The sequence below is a fragment of the Camellia sinensis genome, chromosome 4 (genome assembly GCF_055761805.1).
Source record: "Camellia sinensis isolate YWXY chromosome 4, ASM5576180v1, whole genome shotgun sequence".
Taxonomy (NCBI): domain Eukaryota; kingdom Viridiplantae; phylum Streptophyta; class Magnoliopsida; order Ericales; family Theaceae; genus Camellia; species Camellia sinensis.
The window spans coordinates 161,144,407-161,170,581 of record NC_138964.1 but is presented as its reverse complement, the minus strand read 5'-3'; the positions used below and the strand labels follow the sequence as shown (position 1 = coordinate 161,170,581).

The window sequence follows — 26,175 nt, the reverse complement described above, 5'->3', positions numbered from 1 at the left end:
GGACCGTTGTAGAAGACAGTTTACGGGGTCATGTCGGACCGATGTAGCAGGACAGTTTACGGGGTCATGTCGGACCGTTGTAGTAGGACAGTTTACGGGGTCATGTCGGACCGATTGTGGCAAGTTGTGGTGGTGCACCAAGGGGGCGACTTAGGGAGTGCGCCATGAGGTGGCTTGAACATGATACTGTGTATAACCCCCCCTCAAACTCAAATAGGTGTGAAGATAGAAACCTATTTGAGGTTGAAAAGGGATTGATAAAGCTGACCGGTGTAGAAGACACTGTATGAGTGTGTATATAGGCTGCCCAAAAGATATACATGGATGTAGATATCGAGTCCTCAAAAGTCGTGCCGTCAAAAGGGGTGCCATCGAAAGGCGTGCCCAAGTCATGAAAAGGCGTGCCATGAAAAGGCGTGCCAGGTTGTCGGCGTCAAGAGGCGCGCGATGCGCGTGGCTGCCTCGGCTATTTAACCAAGACAGAGCCTGAGGCCGAGGCAGAAGCAAAAAACCTGCGAAATCCTCTGTAAAACTCTTCGTTGTGCTGAGAGAGAGAGGCTGTAACACTGTTGTGCTGAGAGAGAGAGTCTGTAACACTCTGTTGCGAGAGAAAATGGCTTCGTCGTCCCGTGGTCTGCTGACTCTCTTTCCCGACCTCAACGAGTCAACAAGAGAGATAACGGGTGCGGTGTCCCGTGAACCTCAACCAAACACCACTGGGTTTGCTCCGTTGAACTTTCCGATGCAGTCGGTGGAGCAAAAAATGGCAGTGCAAACGGATGTGGAGGCGAATCAGTATACTTTGAAGGCATGTGTGGAGTCCATGACGGCGGTCACAAACTTGTCACACCGGCTGCAGAGTAGGACAAATGAGGTGCAGCAATTAAACGCCCAACTGGCTCTGCTCCAACGCATGTATAAGGATGCGCGAGCAGAGATAAGCGTGCTAAAGACGGAAAACAAGGAGCTGAAGCGGAAGGCCACCGTGATGTTTCGATTTGGAGGTCCGCCATATGCTGCAGTGGAGGAGTATGGTGGGGTGAACGTGCCCAGTGGAGTGGGAAACACGGAGGCAACACCGTCAAGGGCCGCTCAGGACGGAGGCAAAAAGAAGAGACTGGCGGCAGAGTAGAGAAGAAAAATCCCACCTGTGGATGTGGTTATGTGTTTGAATTTTGTTTTTTTTTTTTTTTTTTTTTTGTTTGTTTTTGTTGTTGTTTAAAATTGTGATCGGGGTTAATCCCTGAGATGAATAAAATATGGTTTGGTGTGCAAATGTGGAAATTGTTTGGGGTTTTGTGAAAGAGATGAAAAGCGATTTGGAAAAAATAAATAAAAATAAGAGATTATGGAATCAAATGGAGGAGAGAGAGGGGACAAGTTCATAGTGTGGATCATGGGTTCTGAATGTGGTCCTAAAAAGAAAAGTATCCTAAATTAAAGAAAAGTGTTTGGTCAGAGTGGTGGAATATAAAAAAAAAACATGATAATTATGTATAAATAAAAGAAAGGTGAAGACAATCTTAGTGGGTGTGATTAAATAAAGAAAAGAAGAATGGGTTTTGTCCTTGAGTAGAGAGAGAGAGAGAGAGAGCCAGTGCATGTGTGTTTGAGTGGGCTGCCGTGTGTGCATGTGTATGCATGTGCCGTGTTGGGTTTCCTTTTTTTTTTTTTTTTTTTTGTAGAGAGAGAGAAAAAGTGGGGTATATGATGATGATGTTCATCTCGTGTGCCTGTGCTGTCTGTGAAACTGTGTGTGAGTATGGCAGTGGTGTGTGTGTGTGGAGAACCAATCTCATCAGCCAATTTGTACGAAACAAAGTAGGTAATTCTCGCCGGAGACTCAACATTTGATATTCTCGGGAATGAATCTATGCTTTTCTCCGAAACTCTTTCCGGCGAAGACGAAGAAGGCGGTGACGGTGCAGCCGGAACCGCCATTAATTCCGGCGATATGGGCTTTCTTAGACACAAATTTGAGGAAATTGGACTCGCCGGAGCTCCACCCATTGCCGCCGCTTGGACAGCAGAGTTTCCGGCGAAATTATGAAAATGCAGATGTGGGTTTTGAAGATGAAGAGTTTTACTCTTCGAGAGGGTCTTCTAGCGGCCATGAGAGCTCCATCGACACCGGATCGGCATCCAGAAGAACATTCGCCGCCGTAACAGCGGCGGAGAATTTCGATGTCAGGAGTAGTGAAGAATCGAGTTTGTCTCTGTATTCATAGCTGCTCCAGAACCCGAAGCCCTGGTCGCTGAAGTTGAGGCCAAGGAGGAGAAAGTTGTGGAAGAAGTAGCTGAGGTGGTGGCAGAGTTAAAGAAACTACAGAGTCTGTCAAGGCACCCGAGCCGGTGATTGAAGCTCCTAAAGATGAAGTTGTTGTTTGAAAAGGAAGAAGAGAGACAAGAGTTCAGTTATGGAATTTGTGGCAGCGGATGGAATTTGTGTAGAGGTCCGGCGGGCGGCCAAGGCGAGACTGCCGCCCGCCAGTGAAGCAGAATAACTAGGTTGTTAACCTTGCTCTGATACCATGTTAAAATTGATGTGTTATTGATTGATGTATTACAAGATTGTTGTGTATATATTTTGTACAAGAATTCCTATTATATAGGAGATGATTCTGGAGTAGGAGAGGAGTGAGTGGTGGAGGTAGGTTTGGTGGAGTGTAGTAGGTGATAGGAGTAGTAGGTGGAGGTAGGTTTGGTGGTAGGTGTAGTAGTAATTTACATTTACATTAACAATCTGAACAATGAAACTTTTATAGCAGGCAAGCGTGGAGGATTCTAGTTGGTTAGGCTATCGGTTGAGGCTATGTAATCTCTTACTCAAACCACTTGGAAGGACAATGGGAAGATACATAAACCATTCAAACAACAGAACATGAGAGATGCAGGCGGTGCAAGGAAAAGTTGACACCTAAAAAAGCAATAGAATGCAATTGGTATTCACTTTTATAACAAGAGCATATTTGGTAGTTGAATAGTTAGATTCAAAATCGGTGTATTTGTCCTCTTGTAGAACGTTGGAATCCAAGCAGAAAAAACAATAGGAAAGCAAATAGGCAAGAACGTTATACCAAGCAAGAGCGTTATACTATAGTTACACACTTTCTATATAGGTTATAGATATATGAGAACCACTCTATTGTACATATTTTAAAAGGCATCAAGGATCCTCTAGAGTGAAATTTTCCTAAAGTTTCCTAGAGTACTACATTTTATGGTTGAGATTTACTGGCAAGTCACATCAGAAAAATTGATGTGACTTGTCAGTAAATCTCAACCACACAATGTAACACTCTAGGAAACTTTAGGGAAAAATCACTCTAGAGGATCCTTGCTCTTTTAAAGGGTGTGTATCATATATATTTTACAATAAAAAAAAATTAAAAAAAAATGACATAATTTTAATTTTTTGAGTCATAACTAAGAAAAAAAAATCATAATTAGACACAATATGAAACATAATTAAAGAATTTATGAGTCATAATCAGTGGTGGAACCAGAAATTCAAAATAGAGGGGCACACATTAATTATAACATTAAATTTTTTCTCTCTATAAAAAGTAATAACGAGATATTATTTTTTATCAATTAGTAAGATATAATATTATAATTATCATGAGATTTACGTCAACGATGACTTATAAATCTATAATCAAAAACTAAATTTTATTAACTCCACAATAAGGACAAACAAACAATTAAATTTACAATTAATAAGTTCAATATTATCACCTTAGCTAATAAAAAGAAATAACCAACTAAACAAATTCTACAATAGAAAATAAGTTATCAATTGATTCAATTCTTACTTTGATCTATTAGCTGAAAGTGTACGAAAATGAGGAAGAGAATATAATAGAATATTTTTAAAATGTTTAAAATATAAATGATTTTATATAATTTACTAAGGGATACCATTACAATTTTATTAGGGATAAATAATATGTAATCTTTATATATACGAGTAGTAATCTAATTATCAAAACTTTAAGGAGACACGTGACTCTCTGGGCCTTAGTTGGCTCCACCACTGATCATAACCAAAATACTATCATATTTAAAAAAAAAAATTAGTTATAACGAAAAAAAATATTATTAGAGATATATATGATATACACCTTTTTTAAAATGTTGTATATTAAAATTTCCCATTATATATCAGGTTGATGAATCTTGTAATTTGAATTAACGTCTTGTTAACATGAATTTTAGGGCACATGTTTTAGTGGTACATTCACTTTTGGTGTTATTTGGTAATACTTACGTTTTCAGTTTTCAGTTTATATTTACAAAAATTTAAAAAACTCAAATAGAAATTTGTTTGGTAAATTTTTAATTTATAAATCAGTGGTCTCAGTTTATAAATTTGGCCAAAAAATGTATTTCCGTTTTGAGTTTTGAGTTTTTTTTTTTTTTACCACCCAACAATAGCCACCACCCGCCACCGTTTTCCACCACCGTCTTCCGCCACCACCACCCACCCCCCACCACCACCCACCTGCCACCCACTCGCCACCACCACCACCCACCCCCAGCCACCACCACCACCACCACCACCACCACCCACCTACCACCCACCCACCACCACCCGCCTGCCACCCACCTGCCACCACCCACTACCACCCCGCTCGCCACCACCACCCGCCACTACCCACCACCACCACTACCACCCACCATCTACCCACCCACCTGCCACTACCACCACCACCACCTACCTGCCGCCCACCCACCACCACCCGCCACTACCATCCATCCACCCGCCACCACCCACCACCCGCCACCACCATCCATCCACCACCCCACAACCACCACCACCCACCTGCCACCCACCCGCCACCACCCTCCGCCCAGCACCACCCACTACCACCACCCACTACCTGCCACTTACTCGCCACCACCCACCTACCACCACCATCCACCACCCGCCACCACCACCACCACCCACAGCCCACCACCACCGCCACCACTACCACCACCATCACCATCACCCACCACCTACCCACCACCACCACCATCCACCACCCACCTGCCACCACCAACCACCACTCGCCATCACCACCACCACCCGCCACCGTCACTCAGCCACCCACCACCAGCCACCCGCCACCACCCGCCATCCATCACCCAACTGCCACCACTATCCACCCACCCGTCGCCGTTTTCTACCACCGTCTTCCGCCGCCACCACCCGCCACTTGCCACCACTTTCCACTACCGTCTTCTGCCACCATCACCCACAACCTGCCACCATTTTCCACCACCTTCTTCCGCTACCACCACCCGCCATCATTTTTCACCACCGTTTTCCGCCGCCACCACTCGTCACCACTCACCACCCGTCACCATTTGCTATTTCTCACTATTTTTTATATTTTTAAATTTTTTTAAACATTTTATCTAAACCAAACGCGTTTGTAGTTTATGTTTTTCTAAAAATAAACAAAAATCAATTTATAAATTTTTTGTAAATATAAACTGAAAACGTAAACGTTACCAAAGAGGCTCTTTCATTTTTATATGTTATAAAGACGTATCTTAACAAAAAAATTTAAAATAATAATATTTAACCATATTACATCATTGGTATAATGTAAAATAAAAATGTTAGAAATCTCAAAAATTTAAGATTTTTATTAAATATTTTATATGGATATATTATGTGAGTTTTATACTTATATGAGATATTTGGTAAAATTTTGATAAAATTTTTGAAAATAAATTCTATACTCATAAAATATTTAGTAAAAATTTTGATAAATTTTTTTGAATTCTATAGTATTACTCAAGTTTTGTATGGAAAGTGGATTGATTTTTTGGCTTTTTAACATTTTGACTATTTTAGTCTAAAAATTTCGTTTGAGTTGGATTTTTTGACTTTTATGAAAGAAAAAATGAAATGATTATGATTTAGATGTGATATTTTATTTTATTAATTTTTTATTCTATTTTATCTTTTTATGACTATTTTAACTAAAAAAAATCCCGACTCAACATATCAAACAAGGGCTCAATGTAAAATTAAAGTCTCGTTTGCAGGGCTGGTCCTGAGGGCAGGCAAGAGAGGCTTGCGCCTTGGGCCTCCAAATTTGGGTTGAAAATAGGGGCCCTCAAATATAATTTTGTGTTTTAGATATAAAAAAATACTATAGGTCCAATAGAACATGGGGCTAAAAAAAAGGAACAAGACAAGATTTTTATTTTTTTTAAATATTTATAATGATTGCTTCCTATCTTAATATATGAAAGTAAATTTTTTTTTTATAATTTTAATGACTATATGTGCAAGTAATTTTTTTTATGGCTGCAAACAAATAAAAAAATTATAACTTATTGTTTTATTTATGATTTTTTTTTTTCAATATAAGAAGGCTCCATTTTCGAAGTTCGTTTTGGGTCCCCTAAATCTCAAGGCCGGCCATGCTCGTTTGACAACTATATATTTTAGTTAAAAAATTAAAAAATTATTATAAATTGTCACATCATTTTCACTATTTTTTTATATATTTTTTATAAAAAATTAAAAATTATTAAAATAACTTATTCTTAGAGCCAAGGGTCCGAAGAACAATGATTACGAAGCATTGAATTATTATTAAGTATTCTTCAAAAAATTCAAAAGCAAGCATCTTCTTTTCTTTTATTTTCTGATTCAAAAAAGCAAGCATCTTCGTTAAGGCAAAGAAAAGTAAACAGCAATCCCAAAGTTGTTATATAGTAATTGGTTCCTTAAATATATTAATGTTCCACTAACTGGTATAAAGGGTTGTGTGGTCAATGAGCCAGAATCAACTTGGCGTAAGAATTGTTGTTATTTTTCTAGTCAAAAGTAACCATTAAGACCATCTCCAACACTTCATCAAAGTTGATATCAAATTTAAATTTTAATGAAAAAATTACTGTTTACTGTTTTAACGGTTGCACCAAATCGATATCAGATTGATATTTCATCAAACAATTCATCAAACTGACGACAACATACTGTTTTCACCAAAACACTGTTGGTGACCGTTGGAGGGAGGACCCGGTCGACCAACCGGTTGCCCGGCTGGTTGACCAACCGGTCGACCACCAAAAGGTTCAAACAATTCCAAGAAAAGGTTCAAATAGAAAAAAAAAATAAAAAATTGCCTTACCGGTCGACCACTAAAAGGTTCAAAAAGTTCAAAAAAAAAAAAAAAAAATTCGCTTAACCGGTCGACCAACCGGTTGTCCCGGCGCAAATTTGATGAAAGTTCACCGTTGGAGCGAGTGATATCAGATTTGGTGAAATGGGTCATTTTTGACTCAGATTTGATGAAAAAAGAAATGCACCGTTGGAGATGCTCTAATATAACGCACACTTTTTCTTTTCTTTTTTTTAAAAATAATTTAAAATATCATTTCATGTGTCATAATCATAACAATTAATATTAAAAAATGATATAAAAATTTATTTTTTAAGTTTATTTTTATGACTCAATAATGTACCCAAAAAAAAATAATAATTAGAGAAAATAGATAAAAGAATTATTTTAAATATTTTAATAAATTGTCACACTATATTTAAATAATAAACCTAACTTTTGAATTAAAATAATAGGACGCTTAATATAATAGTCTTTACACGTGCTTTATTAATATTTAAGATTGTGTGGCATGAATGTTAAGTCAACTGTAATGTAAAAGTAATTCATTGCCCTTAAATAATGATTTATTTGAACTTGATTATTATCTTCTTACGTAATCGTTTTTTAAAAATAGAATAACAAGTCTTGGTCGCATATAGTCTTTTTTTTCTTTTTTTTTTTAACGGATAAGATGTTACATTTTTGCTGTTTTAAGTGATAATTATCTTATTTTGGTGGCATATGCTCACCAAATAATATTTTAAACTTTTCTACATAGTACAGTCCAAAGTGAAAAAGAAAAACCAAAAAGGAGGACCCAATAGTCCAAATTATAAAGAAAGAAAAATTAGGGAAAAGGAGAGAAGATATCCTTGTGTCTATCTATAGAGAACATCTTGATGTGCTTAAAAGCAAATCCCTTAGAAGTATGTTAATTGTTATTAGGGTAAATTACACTAACGCCCCTTGAAGTTTCTAACAAATACAAAGACTTTTTTTATGATTTCAATAATTACAAAAACTTCTCTTACTTTAACTGACAATATCAAGATTCCCCAATCCGTCAATTTTGCACAAACGACATTATTTTCCTATACAAAACGACCATATTATCTTTCTATTTGAGTGTAAAAAGATGAAAATACCCTCTGATCTTTTATTAATCCTATAAAGTATATACTGATCCTCTCCCTCCTTCCATTACCCTCTGTGAAGACATGAATTTTGTTTGTTCTTTCACATCCGATCGAACTGAGAGAGAGAGAGAGAGAGAGAGAAAAAGAGAAGCTTATCTTCGCCAGTGCCTTTCATTTTCGCCGTTTGTCGTCTGCTATTCGTCACTGTCGTCTTTCCTTTTCCTCTTGCTCTTCTTCTTTCTCCACTCCCTCTCCGCCACCCGCTTTTCCTCTCTTTATCCTCTTCTTCTTTTTCTAAAACCCTAACCCTAGATCTATGGTTTTCAGAGCGGTGGAGAGAGGTAATGGCAGCATTGTTGGGTTTGGGTTTGTGATGGATCGTTGCGATCTTGGTCACGATTAGGAGAAGAAAAAGAAAAAGAGAATGAGGAAGAGAGAAAGGGAACGAACGGCTGGAGAAAGAAAGGGAGATGCGGAGGTTGACCGGAGATAAAGGGATTCATTATCTCTTTTTGATTGCAAGGATAGCAATAATGAGCCTGAGATTGGAATGACGTTGAAGAAAGAGGAAACTGAAGCTTTTGCCTATCTAGGATTGAGATTGGGAATGGAGAAAGAACAGTGGATTGTTGATATGGAATTGAGATTGCCTATTTGGTATTTTGTTATTTTGGTTTAAGAATGTTCAAAACTTTGCTTTGTACCAATTGGGTGTTGATTTGGAATGAATTTTTATTTATTCTTTATTTTCTTGCACTTTCTGGGCGACCAAACAGAACAAAATTGATTGTTTTTTTTATTTTTATTTTTTATAATGAGTTATGGGGCAGAGTTATAGTTCCTCATCTTCCATCTAGTGTAATATATTTTCTCTTTCTTCTCTCAAGACCCATAACACTTTGTAGAATTGATTTTTGAAATCAAATGCAAATGGGTTGAGGCAGTAGTAGTGGGTTTAACAGATTTAGTGGGTTTGAGGCGACGGGGGTGTTGTTTAACAGATTTGTGGGTTTAAGGTGTGAAGGTGGTTTGTGGTGGGTTTGGTCAGTTGCATCTTACATTTATGTAATATATATACTAGCATATCACTCGTGCTATGCACGGGATAGTTATAGATATTTATATTTGTTTTAATTTATTTTTAATATATAAATTATGTTTTTTAAGATTTTTTTATAAAAATAATTTAACAATCTTATCACTAATCATAGTGTATAGGAGAAATTAAAAAGGCTACTGCAGTAACTATGCACAGGCTGTATCTATAATTATTTGTATGAGGGGATTTTAAATGCTAATCAGGGATTTTGACCAAATCAATAAATGCAGAAATATGGATTGGAAAAAGTTAATAATGCTGATCAGGGGATTTTGACCAAATCAATAAATACTGAGGGTTTTCTTTTTAAGTCAAAAATTTAGAAAATTAAGATTGAGAGATTGGAGCTCCCACAAGGCTTGGGGTTTAGAAACCCTCTTTTTCTTAATATATTTACAATTATCTATATATGTGAATTGCGATTTTTAAATGTCTTTTTTTTTATAATTTTTAAATGTCTTCTTTTTTTCCTTTTTTATATTATATTAAAATTTAATATTTTGATAATAATCATATATGTTAGAATTTTTAGGGAACTAAATGTCTTCTTTTTTTTATTATATTATATTAAAGTTTAATAGTTTAATAATAATCATATGTGTTGGACTTTTCAAGAAATTTTTTTTATACTTGTTCTTAATGCATTAAGGTGTTATTATGATGGATAATAATCATATGTGTTGGGACTTTTCAAGGAATTCATGTGTTGGATTTCAAAGAATTTTTTTTATGCTTGTTCTTAATGCATTAAAGTGTTATTATGAGGGTAAGACTTGGGGGTTGGGAGAAGTTAATAAATACTAAGGTTTTTTTTTTTTTAAATCAAAAAATCAAGAAATTTAGATTGGAAGATTGGAGCTCCCACAAGACTTCGAGTTAAAAACCCCCATTTTGCTTAATATATAGTATAAATAGCATATCACCCGTGCTATGCACCGGACAATTATAGATAATTATCTTTATTTTAGATTTTCTTTAATATATAAATTATGTTTTTTAAGATTTTTTATAAAAATAATTTAACAATCTTATCACTAACCACTAGCGGTAACCCGTGCGATGCACGAAAAAATAGACTATATATATTTTGTGTGTCACTTGATAACATAAATAACTTGTATCAAACTAAACAAAACATTCAAAGAGAGAAATTCTATAAGCTCAGAAAAGTTATCATAAATTTACTTGAACTTTTAAATCAGTGGTGTATATTATTATTGTGGGATCAAATTATGAATAAATATCAACTTTTAATTATAATTTTTAAGTAGTTTTTAAAAAAATTTAATCTAAGTTTGTTGCCTTGCTTATAAAAAGAACTTCTCAAACAAATCATTAATTGATTATATTAGCAACTCTCTATCTTTGATTTCCTCTATCAATGACACACTCATATCATATCAAAGTATAAATCATTCTCCATAGTTTGAATAATACTTGTATAGTTCCTACGTCATTTTAAAAAAATTAATCAAAATAAGAATGTCATAGTATTATAAAAATTATATAAGAGAACAGTTTTAATCCATTTATAAAAAAATAATAAAAAATTATTTGAATTGTACTTGAAAAAATATAACACATGATAGCTTTAATCATTATATATCCAAAAAACAATTATATCGGTTACTCAACGAAAAAATGGTCAAATACAAATAGAGTCATGAACATTGAATTAAATCATATGTGCTCTAAATTGATAGTATAATCTAGCAAATCAACTAATTATAACATAGAGATATTGACAAATATGTAGTACTTCTCTATCATCTTTGTATTATATTCATTAATTTCATATATTATATGAAAGTTTTATTCGTCTCGATCCTTCAATAAAATAAGGATCAAGAAAACAAATTTGATAAGAAATTAATTCTAAACTTAATTATTGAAAAAACAAAAATTTCAAAGAGAGAATTTAGAGATGGGATTGAAGAAATACTATAACGAATGACAGCCTTATAAAAAAATTAAAAAAAAAAACATAACAATGATCTAATGCAAATTATTTTTAATAACTAATAGAAAGAATCTTAAATTATTACCTTTTATAAATATAGTGAAAAAAAATAATTTTGTGAGATTTTTGTGCACTTAATTATTGAAAAAACAAAAATTTCAAAGAGAGAATTTAGAGATGGGATTGAAGAAATGCTATAACGAATGACAGCCTTATAAAAAAATTAAAAAAAAAACATAACAATGATCTAATGCAAATTATTTTTAATAACTAATAGAAAGAATCTCAAATTATTACCTTTTATAAATATAGTGAAAAAAAATAAATTTGTGAGATTTTTGTGCTACCTTCTCCCATGTAGCCTTTATTATTTCATTATTAATACTATTTTCATTCAGAGCGATATTTTTTTTTTTATAATCTTTATCATTTAGTAGATAATAACGAATAATAAAAATTATCAAGAGAAGGTTAAAAATTTAATAGGAGATAAGAAGTTATAGATAAGAGCATTTCATAAGATAAAAAATTTAAAATAAAAAAAGATAATATGTGATAGGAGAAAAAAAAATGAATAAATCAAAATAAAGATTTAGATATATATGTTTTTGATAGATATATAGATTAACAAATCATATCTTTATCTAAATTTTATTATTTTAATTTTTTGAAAATCAATTATTTAATCTTTATCTTTATTTGTAGGCCACAAAATTAATATTTATAAATTATTTATCAATTTTTATATGTTTATTTATCTATAAGTCATGAAATTATTATTTTTAAATAATTTTTAAAATTTTTATCTTTATCTATAGGTCATGAAATAAATTTTCATAAATTATTTATAAATTTTTAATTAAAGTACGAAATTAGGGGGGGGGGGAAGAGAGTAATTTTGTTTTTTAAAAAAAATCAATTATTTAATCTTTATCTTTATTTGTAGGCCATGAAATTAATTTTTATAAGTTATTTATCAACTTTTATTTGTTTATTTATGGGAAGAAATTTTAAATTATCTATAAGTTATGAAATTAATTTTTTTAAATTAATTGTTTATTTTTTATCTTTATCTGTAGATTATAAAATTAATTTTCAGTTTTTATATGTTTATCTATATGGAGGAATTTTGAAATTCAAATCTTTATCCATAAGTAATGAAATTAATTTTAATTTTAATTAATCAAACAAATAAAAAATGAAGAAAAATAGAAAACATGAAAGGCAATCAAATAAGGTTGCCACGTAGGAAAGAGAGTGTTTTAAAATTATGAGAATTTAGGAATAAATATTTGGAGGCTTTTGACAAAATAACTACATTTGGTTATATATATATAGTATAGATAGATATATATATATATATATATATATGTTGGATTGAATAAAAAACAAGAAAAAGAATTGAATGAATATATATACATATGTATAAATAAATATGTTTGATTGAATAAAAAACAAGAAAAAGAAACAAGAAAAAGAATTGAATGAATATGTTTGATATATATGCATATGTATACATAAATATCTTACATATATATATATATATATATATCTTTATGTATATTTCTGATTTTGTGGGAGGTGCTACAATGGTGAATAGGTTGGTACTGGTAATGACATGAGTAGAATTAGAAGGCAGTAAGGGTATTTTTGGCATTTCATAATTTATAATGAGTGACATCAGCACTTTCTGTTAGGTCTTGTAACGGCAGTTACAGATTGAGAGAATCTTGATAATGTCAATTAAAGTAAGGAAGGTTTCTGTGATTATTGAAACCACAAAAGGTCCCTGTATTTGTCAAAAACCTTAGAGGGTGTCAGTGTAATTTACCCTTGTTATTAATATAAAAAATAATAATATCAATATCAAGCCAAGAAAACATATGTTCATTTTAGCTCTTGGCTCAAAAAATGCATAGTATTTCCTCACATTCTTCGCCTTTATCCAACACTAGAATGTTCACATATAAAAAAATATCTTAAGGAATTTATAAAAAAATTAATGTGGGACAAAAGATAAAAGTTAACTTCTAGACAATACAAGGAACAAATAATTTGAAAATTTTCCAATTGCAACCGCGAAGAGATGGTTGTCGAAAAGAAAAGAATGAGAGAGGATGGGTGTAATAATCCGAAACGTTAATTAGCCACCACATGCCATATTTTATGATAATCATGTGTTATAGGTTGCTAATGAGTATGTGAGTTTTACATGTTCCATGCTTGATAGGTTGCCTTTACTCCTACTAGTGTGGATATAATTTGTGCTAGTTGAAGTTTTGTTGTGTATTGTATGAGAACATAATTGGTAATATAATGGCCTTATATATTGTGTCTAAAACGAATAAATTTAGAAAATATCTAGGCAACTCCTGATCATGTTTGGTTGGGCATAGTTTTGTAAGCTCAATTGCATGTATTGGAATTTCATATTTCCAAACATGGTCCAGAAGGGTAGGAGCATGATTTATTTATTTCTTTATTTTTTTTATGACCTTTCAATGAAAGTGTGGAAGAATGTTTGTGAAGCAACTAGTCACTTCTGGCAAATCTTCTAGAAGGCCGACCACTGCATACAGAGATTCATATACCAGTCATGAGCAATAGGAAAGCCTAGGGAGAAAGCAAGACAAGATCGAAGAGCTTAGTGTGAAATGCTAAGGAAAGGAGCAAAGAAGGGGTTATACGCTCTCCGTCTCAGTGAATAAAATTTAAGTTAAATTTTTTTCTCAATTTCCCTTGCCTTTTTTTTTTTTTGTCCCTTTCTAAATTTCTATCTAAATCAATGACTTGAACACTGATTAACTAAATTATGGAAAAATAACATTTTCCTTTAAAATTTTGGTGCATATACACAAAGGCTTGCCTTCCAATTTGCAAGAAAAGACCTTTTACAAACAAGAAAGGGATGCTTTTCCTGAAGTGCACATGAAATCTATTCAAAAACAATGTAAAGAAGTCAAGAAATCTACATTCCTCCCCTCTCTCTTTTGTCTCTACACAGAATCAGATTCCATATAACCAAACACATCTACTTTAATCATGAGCCAGCTTGCGATCCTTCCCATATTCTCAAAATCCCATCATTTCATTAATTACCTTCATTTATATATATATATATATATGGGTTTTTCCATAGTCTACTCGATCATTTTATTCTCAAACATTGCCTCTCACTCACCACCTTGATGACCGAGAAGGTAATTTTCTCTTGAACCAAACACTATGAATTTTCTCTATCTTAATCTCTAGGAAAAAAGAGTCCTTGTTTCATGTCTCATTTCTCCATAAATATGACAGTTGTGTTGCATGGTGATGAGAATCAATATGGATTGCAATGGTTGTTGCAAGAAAGTAAGGAGAGCCCTGCTTAGTATGCAAGGTAAGGCTATATATTATATAAGATAAAATACACCTTTAATGCTTTGATCACGAGTTTTAATTTTGTCAATTTTGTCTCTTTTTTTATTTTAGTTTGATTAATCTAATTTCAAACATATTGTCTAAATAACTAAATAATGATAATATAATACAATTATAGTCTCTAAAATATGCATTATGTGTTATTTTGAACTCTAATATTTTTAATTTTGTTAATTTAGTCAATAAACAGACAAAACATAGCCTTACAATGTATAAGATTAAAATTGACATAATTAAAATCAAAGTGGCATGAAACACATAACTTGGGAATCATAGGTGAATTATTATTATTTTTCCATTACTGATATAGATCACTATTTGAAATTAGAGCAGTTGACTCAAATTAAAAAAATTCAAAGACAAAATTTATAAGATTTAAAATTTAAATGATCAAAGAGACGAGCTTTCTATTATTCACACACCATGAAAATTTGTGTGAGTTGAGACAAAGTGTGATGTGCAAATAGAAGTATCCCAAACAGACACCAAAGGCGTAGTTTAACCCTACATGAATTCTTATCTATGTTTGCATATTTACAATATTTAACACTTTTTATTTTTATTTTTTTATGTTTATAATTTTTTTTTTTTTGTTTTTGCGTGGTTGGAGAGTTGAAAACACATTTGATAGATGAGAAGCAGTGCATGGTAAGTGTGTGCGGAAAGTTCATCCCACAAGATGTAGCAATCAAGATAAGGAAGAAGACTAACCGCAGAGTAGAGATATTGGATATCCAAGACTTCAATGTCATCAATGAAGTTCATGATCAAAGACCCTTGATTCATACGTGGAATCACTTGTCCAACCACAACCAATTTGGAGCTTGTATAAAATGAGAGAGAGAGAGAGAGAGAGAGAGAGAATGAGGGATGTCCATTGTACTGAGAATCCAGTTGAAGTTAAGGTAGTGTTTGATTTATTAGAATGAAATAGAATGTAATGATCATTGTATTATAATATTTATTTTAAAGTTTGGTTAGCTAAAAAATTGTTGAAAAATGCTTTCAAATAAAAATTATTGTGAAGGAATAATATTTTTTTTAAGGAAACTAAAGAAAGATCATTCTATTTTATCCTATTTCGGTGATATGGACAAGTAGGATCTTATTTTTGGGGGATCCCCCTATTCTGATGTTGTTTGAATTAGAAGACAATTAAAATTTAGTTCAAATGAACCAAAACAAATATATGTATATATATATTAATGATATGGATTAGATTACTCCTGCATATATGATACAAAGAGATATCCAACCATCTAAAACTAGTTCAGTTGACCAGAATTCTTGTGTCTTAATAGAAATCATGATTTGACTTATGTCAAAGGTATCCCTCTCCATTTTCATGTAATGGTGGCAGACAAGATCTTCTGTTCCCAAATCTCATACTCATGTCTCAAAATACTTATAATCATTTAATCATTAACAATCTCGAGGTGTAATAATCTCAAAATATTTCAATAGATGTGGATAATTTTGAAATAAGAGAATAGAAAAAATTAGAAACAGAAGATCCCATGCTGACAATGGTCTCTAATGTACCAAAAAATAGCAGTCTACAACAACACGAGGCAAGCAATACATTGTGTGTTTGAATGAGAAGGCTTCCTCACAATTTTTCACCCCATAAGCGGAAAGTTCGTATGGCATGCAAGCGTTGAGCTCTTGGTGCTGTGAGACCAAACTTTTCAGCCATGTCCATGTCCCTAGGTGACATTCCATTAGGCAAGTCCCAATTAAAAGAGTGCACCAATTGAGCCACTTCCAACTTTACATTCAACAGTCCCAAATTCATATCGGGGCACGCTCTTCGACCCGACCCAAATAGTATTATCTCAAAATTATGTTTCCGAATGTCCATATTACTATCAATGAACCTCTTAGATATGAACTCATCAACATTATCAGACCAGATATCACATTCTGTAAAAATAAATTGATGTATATTATTGATTGATGAGTTGAATGTTGTGTATTACATAAGGAGAAACTTACTCTTCTTTATAGAAGAGTGTACAGAGGTTGGACCGAAAGCAAAGACATCATGATCAGCTAGGACACACTTTACAGCTAATAACAACATAGAATACACTAATATAATGCACTAACATATTTTAACAGCCCCCCGCAAACTCAAGGAGGAGAGAAACTAACCAACTTGAGTTTGGAGAGAGGAACAAAATAATAAAATAGACTAATACATAAAATAAAAGAGGATCGGAGACACTGTATGGTCGTGTCATACCGTTGGTGAAGACCCTGAATGGTGGTGCCATAACGTTGTAGAGGACACTGGATGGCGGTGTCATAACGGTGTAGAAGACACTGGATGGCGGTGTCATAACGGTGTAGAGGACACTGGATGGCGGTGTCATAACGTTGTAGAGGACACGGTATGCTAACCGGAATCAACGTCGGGACAGTTTATGGGGTCATGTCGGACCGTTGGAGATGCTAACCGGAATCAAATGTCGGGACAGTTTATGGGGTCATGTCGGACCGTTGAAAAGGCTAACCGGAATCAAATGTCGGGACAGTTTATGGGGTCATGTCGGACCGTTGTAAAAGTTGCACCCTCAAAAGGTGTGCCCAATTTTGTCAAAAGGCGTGCCATCAAAAGGCGTGCCCAATTCATCAAAAAGCGTGCCATCAAAAGGCGTGTCCATTTTATCAAAAGATGTGCCATGAAAAGGCGTGCCAGTTTGTCGGGCGTCAAGAGGCGCGCGATGCGCGTGGCTGCCTTGGCTATATAACCAAGACGAAGGCAGAGGCTGAGGCAGAGAAAAACTGAGAGAAACCTCTGAAAAATCCTTCGTGTTGCTGAGAAAGATAGTTCCTCGTGCTGAGAGAGATAGTCTGTAACACTTTGTTGCCCAGAAAATGGCCTCGTCTTCCCGTGGACTGCTCACCCTCTTTCCCGACCTCAACGAGTCCACAAGAGAGAGAACTGGAGCGGTGGCACTGGAACCTCAACCGAGTGCCCCGGAGTTTACTCCGCTGAACTTTCCGATGCGGTCTGTGGAGCAAAGAATGGCAGTGCAGTCGGATGTGGAAGCCAATCAGTATACATTAAAGTCATGTGTGGAAACCATGACTGCGGTGACAAACTTGTCGAACCGGCTGCAGAGTAGGGCAAATGAGGTGCACCAGTTAAACGCCCAGCTGGCTCTGCTCCAACGCATGTATAAGGATGCGCGAGCAGAGATAAGTGTGCTAAAGGCGGAAAATAAGGAGCTGAAGCGGAAGGCCACCGTGATGTTCCGTTTTGGAGGTCCGCCATATGCTGCAGTGGAGGAGCAGGGAGTAGTGATCATGCCCAGTGGAGTGGGAAATACGGAGGCAACACCGGCAAGGGCCGTCCAGGACGGAGGCAAGAAGAAGAGACCGGCGGCCGAGTAGAGAAGAAAAATCCCACCTGTGGATGTGGTTTTTTTTTTTTTTTTTTTTTTTTTTTTTGTGATGTAAAGGTGTGATCGGGGTTGATCCCCTGATATGAATAAAATGACAAGATTGGGAAAAGTTGTTGGTGTTATTTTGTGGTGGTGTTTTTGTTTAATAAGAAAAATAAAATAAAAGAAAACAATAGATAAAGAACATAGAGAAAAATAGTTGTGGATGGGTGATAAGAAAAACAGCAGTGTGATTTTTTTTTTTTTTTTGTTTTTTTTTTTTTTTGTTTGTTTGTTTGTTTGTTTTTTTTTTTTTTTTTTTTTTTAAATATATATATGATGGGTGGAATGAGGAGGAGTGCCTACGGAAGTATGGCTCAGTGAGTGGGTGGAGATATGATACTAAGATATTTGAAAATATTAAAATAATAAAATATATGTATAATAAAAGAATAGACAAGTGGAGGAGGGTAAAAAAGTGAGGAAGGATGGTGTCTGCAATTGTGAAGAGAGATATAGTGGGAATGTGAAAGGAATAAAAAATTAAAAAGGAATGTGAGAGTGAAATGTGTGTGGACGGGTCCTACACTAATAGAAAAGTAAGATGAAGGGAAGAGGGAGAGCACCCAGTAAGCTTTTAGAATAAAAAATATAGAGTGGACGGTGGATGGGTGTGAGTAAATAAATAAAAAAAAGAAAGTAGAAGTTGAGACTAACGAAGCTGTATAATAATGAAAATAAAGGTAAAGAGTGGTTTTAAAAAATAAACAAAGAGGATGGGTGTGTGTGCAAGAGTGGGTTAAAAAAATAAAAAGGAGGATAGGTGATACGGCTGCCAGGGAACCTTTCAAATCGGCCATCAAAAGCCGGAGGGCCTCGCGTGCCAAGGGCATCAACACCAGGCTAGACCCAAAGACCATAGCCACCGTGCTCAGGCACTCTGAAACAAATACTGCCCTAGCCATGGGCACTGCAAAATGCATCTCATACATTGCTGGAATATTTGGAGCCAACACCGATACAACATTATGCGTGAAAATGTTTAGGGATCGGAGAGAGGAGGCGAGGCGGAGACTATGCGCGTAGGTGTGAAGCCAGGTGAACCGGGTGCTGCCTTATAGAATAGAGGTACGGTTGGAATAAACCTTAGCAGCAGCCATTTTCAGAGATTGAAGGGGTGGGAATACATAGCAGCAGCCATCATGATAATAACAATAACAGCAACAACGACAATAACAGTCACAAATCCGCAAAGCTTGTCTTCAAAAGTATATCAAAGTCTGTCCTGATGGGCTGAGAGAGAGAGCCGCAGAGTGAGACAGAGACTGTGACGGGCACCGGCAACCGGCAGGCGGTGATTGTGAACCGGAAGACTGACACCGTCAGATGCGATGGTGGCGACTGAGGATGTGCAGATCAACAGAGGAGGAAGGCCGATGACCATGGAGGTGGAGTCGCCGAGGAGGACGGAGAAAGAAAGAAGAGGGCTAATAACAGAGTTCTTCAATAGTGAGGAGAGGAAGATGAAGTTACAGCGGAGTCAGGGTATGTGTAAAGGTCCGGCGGGCGGCCAAGGCGAGGCTGCCGCCCGCCGGTGAAGCAGAAGGACCAGGTTCTTAACCTTGCTCTGATACCATGTAAAAATAAATTGATGTATATTATTGATTGATGAGTTGAATGTTGTGTATTACATAAGGAGAAACTTACTCTTCTTTATAGAAGAGTGTACAGAGGTTGGACCGAAAGCAAAGACATCATGATCAGCTAGGACACACTTTACAGCTAATAACAACATAGAATACACTAATATAATGCACTAACATATTTTAACACATTCTCGTCCTAGTACTCAAGCATTTATTATAACTCAAGACTTTTCTTAGGCATGCGATAGCTGCCGATGATGGTGTCCTCCATGGACTCATGAGGTGTTAGATAATTTTCACTGTATTTAAAAAATAAATTTTATCTTTATACTTAACAATTAACGGAATATAGAAGAAATAGAGGAAATGAGAGAGATTGTTTGATTACAAAAATTAAACCAGAATATAAAATAAATAAATAAAACAGATTTTTATTTTCTTACAAAAACAAAATCAAAATCTGAAATAGAAAAAATAATAAAATAGAAAAGTAAATTAATTACTTACCAATTTAATTTGTTGAACAAATTTTCTGATCAAGTCCAGTGTTTAACACTGTGTCCTTAAGACAGATTCGTCCCCTCCACGGTATTTTCAGAATGTGAACGCCTATCTCCCATGATATAATGATCAATAACGAACAATAGCAATACTACGAACTGTTTGTACTACGAACTGTTTGTGCTACAAACACACTTCGTGTTTATATACTTTCTCACAAGAAAATAATGCAGCAAAATATAGAGAGTAATTGCAGAATTTTTGGACAAAAATTGAAGTAAAAAATCCAAATGAAAGACTGCCTTTATGTAGGAAAATTCGTGGCTGAATGGTTTGAATTAAACAGGTGCATAACCTGTTTGAATAGATATGTTACTTGTTTGGTTTGAATGAACAGATACAAATTTGTTGGGTTTAAATTTCAAGCAGATAAAAACTGTATTGAGTAGATTTGAATCTGTATAGAAATTCAGAAGAAGTGAAAAGCAAATTTGAATTTTTCCTATCAAAATTTGAAATTAAAACTTTGGACATATTTTATTTTACCAAAAAATAAAATTTAATTCAAATGTTTTTTATCCAAAAAAATAAGTATTGGACCGGATAAGCTCAACCCAACCTCACACCACGCACTCGCGCCCAAGCCCAGGCCAGCCCGCCCTACTAACCGGACAGACGGACGGCAGTACTAACCGGACGGACGGACGGCAGTGGCGCGCACATGCGTGTTTATTTTTGGATCCAATAAGTCTAGCCCAATTTGCCCATAACCTCTTCCTTCTACAAATTTGGAGTGCCCCTTAGGGCCTTCCTCAAGTTACAAACCTATGCCTTAGAAACCTACAAAATTCTTTCCACCAAACCAATGTGGGACAAGCCTTTATTCAAACATTGAGGAATTTCCACCAAAAACTCCATTTCCATGGAGCTTACTTTGGTTTCAATTTCTCATTCACCCGATAATGGTTTTGAGCAACCAAATATACCACATGAAGCACAATGCGGCATAAAACGCGTTACCACTTAGACCTGCCAACTTTAGCGTATGGGTCCCACCTAAAAAACATACCAGAGTTAAGGAAAAATCATATTTTTCAAAACCATTTCTAACAATCCCCCACATGAATGGAATTTGATAACAATAGAAATGCAACAATATGCAGAATTTGTCGAAAGAGTATAAATCAAAATTATCTTGCATCAGGATAGGTAGCTTTCGGCCTTGAACCTTCCCTAGTGATAACCTATTGGACTTACTAGTTAACCAATGGACGCGATGCCTTGAATTGTTCAGTCGTTTGTGTGAACCAAGACAATAGATTTCACACAAAATATCTTCTGAGTGCTTTCTTGAGAATTTAGCTTCTTCATTCTCATAGAACCGGCCCCAGTTCGACACTAATATAGGTGATTCTTATTGTGAGTATCTCCTTCTACTCGTCTTGATTTTTCTGCCTAAATCAAGATATAAGTAATCATTAAAAGCAAAGCATATTCTTAAACCCTTGCATACAACACATGTTGTAGATATCACTCTCACCATAGGAATGGATAGGGAATTTTAATCCCTTGGTAATTTCTGGCGAGCCACACATAACTTAGTTGTTCCTTTGAACTTAGTTCTTGGGATCTCCAGTCATAGAAGTAGGGTTACTATTATGATGACTCTTATGTAATAAGCTTTAATCTCATCCCCTTTGATGAGCTATACACTTGCTCTTTAGTTAAACCTTTGTTAACATTATCTTTAGATTTTATATAATCTATTGAGATTGTTCCATTTGAGAGCAATTGCCTTACAGTATTATGTCGACGACGAATATGTCATGACTTACCATTATACATATGATTCTGTGCCCTACCTATTTCAGATTGACTATCACAATAAATGCAAATAGCTGGCACAGGTTTTGGCCACATTGGAATGTTTTTCTAAGAAGTGGCAAAGCCATTATGCTTCTTCTCCTGTTTTGTCTAAAACAATGAACTCAGATTTTATTGTGGATCGTGCGATGCATGTTTGTTTCGTGGATTTCTAAGAAAAAGTAACGCCTTCCAAAGTAAAGACATATCCACTAGTGGATTTTGAATCTTTAGTATCAGATATCCAATTGGCATCACAATAACATTCGAGTACTGCTGGATATCGAGTAAAGTTCAAACCATGATCACAGGTAAACCTTAGATATCTAAGAACCCGAATGATCGCTTTCTAATGGTCTTTTTCAGGATTACTAGTGTACCTACTCAATTTACTGATAACATAAACTATATCAGGACGAGTATAATTCATTAGGTACATTAGGCTTCCAATAATTTGGGAGTATTTTAACTGAGACGCTGTATCACCTTTATTTTTCAATAAATAAAGACTGATGTCTACAGGTATTTTAGCTACACATTCATATTATCCTTGATAAATTTACCAAGAATTTTCTCAATATAATGTGACTGAGATAATGCATATCTGTCAGACGTTTTAGTAATTTTCATTCCTAATATTACATCTGGGACACCCATATCTTTCATATCAAATCTTTTGTTCAGCATTTGCTTAGTTGATTTGATCATGTTTTGACTGTTTCCAATGATAAGCATGTCATCCACATAAAAACAAACGATGACATAACCTCTGTCAGTGTTTTTAACATAGACGCACTTGTCACATTCGTTTATCTTAAACCCATTAGTAAGCATAGCATAATCAATTTTTTCATGCCATTGCTTAGGTGCTTGTTTTAATCCATAAAGAGATTTTACAAGCCGACAAACTTTCTTTTCTTGCCCTGACACTACAACACCTTCGGGTTGCTCCATATAAATCTCTTCATTTAGATCACCATTTAGGAAAGCTGTCTTAAGATCCATTTGATGTATTTCTAAATTATACAATGCTGCTATGGCAATAAGCATGCGGATGGATGTTATTCTTGTCACAAAAGAATATGTGTCAAAATAGTTCAGACCTTCTTTTTGTCTATAATCTTTTACTACAAGTCTTGCTTTATACTTGTCTATTGAACCATCTGTTTCAATTTTTTTCTTGAATATCCATTTATATCCAAGAAGTTTAGAATCAAGTGGACAATCCACCAATTCTCAAGTATGATTTTGCATAATGGATTCAATTTCATTATTAACAGCCTCTTTCCATAAAGGTGCTTCAGGACCTGTCATTACTTCCTTAAAGTTTTGAGGTTCATTTTCTAATAGGTATGTTAGAAAATCTGGAGCAAAGGATTTTGATGTTCTTGTTCTCTTACTTTGTTTTGGTTCATCATCAGTTAAATCTTGTTGGTCGAGACCATTACCAGTCTCTTCGGTTTGATTGTAATTAGTCTCTTGACTTTGTGTACAATCATAAGTTCTTTTCTGTAAACTTAATTCCTGTCCTTTCTTGTAAAGAAAGACATGTTCAAAAAACACAGCATTCCTTGACTCTATAATAGTGTTTACATTTATATCTGGTATTTCTGATTTGTAAGTCAGAAACTGATATGCACTACTATTCTGAGCATAACCAATAAACACACAATCCACTGTTTTTGGTCCTATCTTAGTCTTTTTCGGAACAGGAACTTCAACTTTTGCCAAACACCCCCATACTTTTAAGTATTTGTAGGAAGGTGGTTGACCTTTCCACAATACATAAGGAGTGCTATTGGTTTTCTTGTGGGGTATTCTGTTAAGAACATAATTAGCAGATAATATTGCTTCCCTCCACAAGTTCTGCGGTAAGCTTGAACTCAGTAACATGGCATTCATCATTTCTTTAAGAGTTCTATTCTTCCTTTCAGCAATTCCATTTTACTGTAGAGAATAGCGTGCTGTAATTTGGTAAATAATGCCATGTTGTGCACAAAATTCATTTAATGGTGCATCATATTCACTACCCCAATCACTTCTAACCATTTTAATGGTTTTACCAAGTTGATTTTCCACTTCAATTTTGTAGAGTTTAAACATTTCTAAGGCTTCATCTTTACTTCTAAGTAAATATACATAACAATATCTTGTGCAATCATCGATAAATGTTATAAAATACTTTTTGCCTTCTCTGGTTTGAACAAATTTAAGATCACATACATCAGTATGAATTAATTCTAGAGGTTTGGTTTTTCTTTCAACCGATTTAAATAGAGTCTTAGTTAGTTTCGCTTCTACACAAATCTCATATTTATGATTAGGATCAATTTCAAACTTTGGTATATAATCCAAACCAATTAATCTACGCAAAGCATCAAAATTTACATGTTCTAATCTACCATGCCATAAATTCGACTCAAGAATATAAGCAAAAGATGTGTTATTCTTATTAATAGCAAGTTTTGGTACAATCGTCATTACATTCAACTTGAAGAGACCATCACTCATGTATCCCTTACCAACATACATACCACTCTTTGTTAATACAAATTTATCAGACTCAAATACAAGCCTAAAACCATTTTTACTTAACAAAGAACCAAAAACTAAATTCTTTCGGATGTCTGGTACATGCAGCACGTTGTTGCGGATTAGTTCCTTCCCCGATGTCATCTTTAAGACTACTTTCCCTTGTCCAGCCACAACAGAAGTAGATGAATTTCTCATGAATAGTTGCTCACCATTTGCAACCTCATTATAAGTAGTGAACATCTTCTTGTTCGTGCAAATTTGTTGAGTTATCCCAGTGTCAACCCACCATTCTTTGGGATTTTCAATCAAATTAGCCTCAGACACCACAACAGAGAGATTGATGTCGTTTAACCCGTCAGAGATGTAATCAAGTTCTATCATATTGGCTTGATTGGTTGTCTTCTTGCTTGCACTTCCACGATCCTTCTTAGGGGGAGGGCAATCAGAGGCTCAATGTCTGGTTTTGCCACAATTATAGCATTTACCTTTGAACTTTTTATTACCATTGTTGTCACCTTGTGAGAACCATCTCCAGCAAACTTCCTCTTTTTGTTATGTGGTTCTGGATAAGGACCGGAGTAGTTGTAATGATTGGATTTGGAGTACTACTTTCAGCAGTCATAATATCTGATTACAAAAATCAAAAAAATCAAAACACAAATTAATTTTCTAGTTACTCAAACCAGAAAATAAATTACAACACAAAATAATTTTATTTTTCTTGTTACTAAAACTAGAAAAATAAAATACCACAATAATTTTCTATAACACAAATTAATATTCTGCAATTATTAATGACACTAGTATATTACTACTAGTTGTCAAAGAAAATAAACAGTATATTACTACTATTTGTCAAACAGTATATTGCTACTATTTGTATTTTCCAACTAGAATATCACTTTGTGAAAGTATCGAAAATTAAATACAATGAAGACTCAAAAATATATATATATATATATATTGATGATACAGTTCATGATGGTTGGACGGGTCGGACTGATCTACGCTCCTTAAGCCTATCTTTGAATGACCAAGCCCACCTGAAAACCTACACAAGAGTTCAACGGGGAACAGGAAGTCCCCCAGCGAACCCTCCGATGAGCAAGTTAGAGAGAAAGAGGTGGAGTGTAGTGATAGAGTAGAGATAGAAAAGCTTAACCTTCTTCTTGTCTTCAACGTCTGCTTATATCCTCTGGTAATCATTTCGTTGTCCCTTTCGACCTGTCACCTTGGCCGAAAGTCTATGCTGTAGCTTACCTTGTTCAGGGTGAAGGCGTGCTGTCCCGACAGAGAGGAATTATTGTAATAAATGCTGTAAGGGGCCTCATTAATGGCGATGTGCAGTGGCAATAACTTTGCAGATCTTTGTCTGCTGATGTGGCTTGCCCTTCTCTCCCCACGTGTCTTGATGTCATTGGTTCTTATTGCTATGTGGGGCTTCAGCAGTGCTAGGTTTCATTAATTGGATTATGTATTGGGCCCTAAGTGGTGGGCCTGGGTTGTTCATA

At 34.8% G+C, this 26,175-nt stretch overlaps 1 long non-coding RNA gene across 1 annotated transcript; it reads left to right on the top strand.

Moving 5' to 3' along the window:
* The first annotated feature begins 14,351 nt into the window (after positions 1-14,351).
* Positions 14,352-15,807, top strand: LOC145789636 (uncharacterized). The gene is made up of 3 exons (XR_014327761.1): positions 14,352-14,507; positions 14,608-14,689; positions 15,341-15,807. It is a non-coding gene; the product is annotated as an uncharacterized LOC145789636 (long non-coding RNA).
* The last annotated feature ends 10,368 nt before the right edge of the window (positions 15,808-26,175 follow it).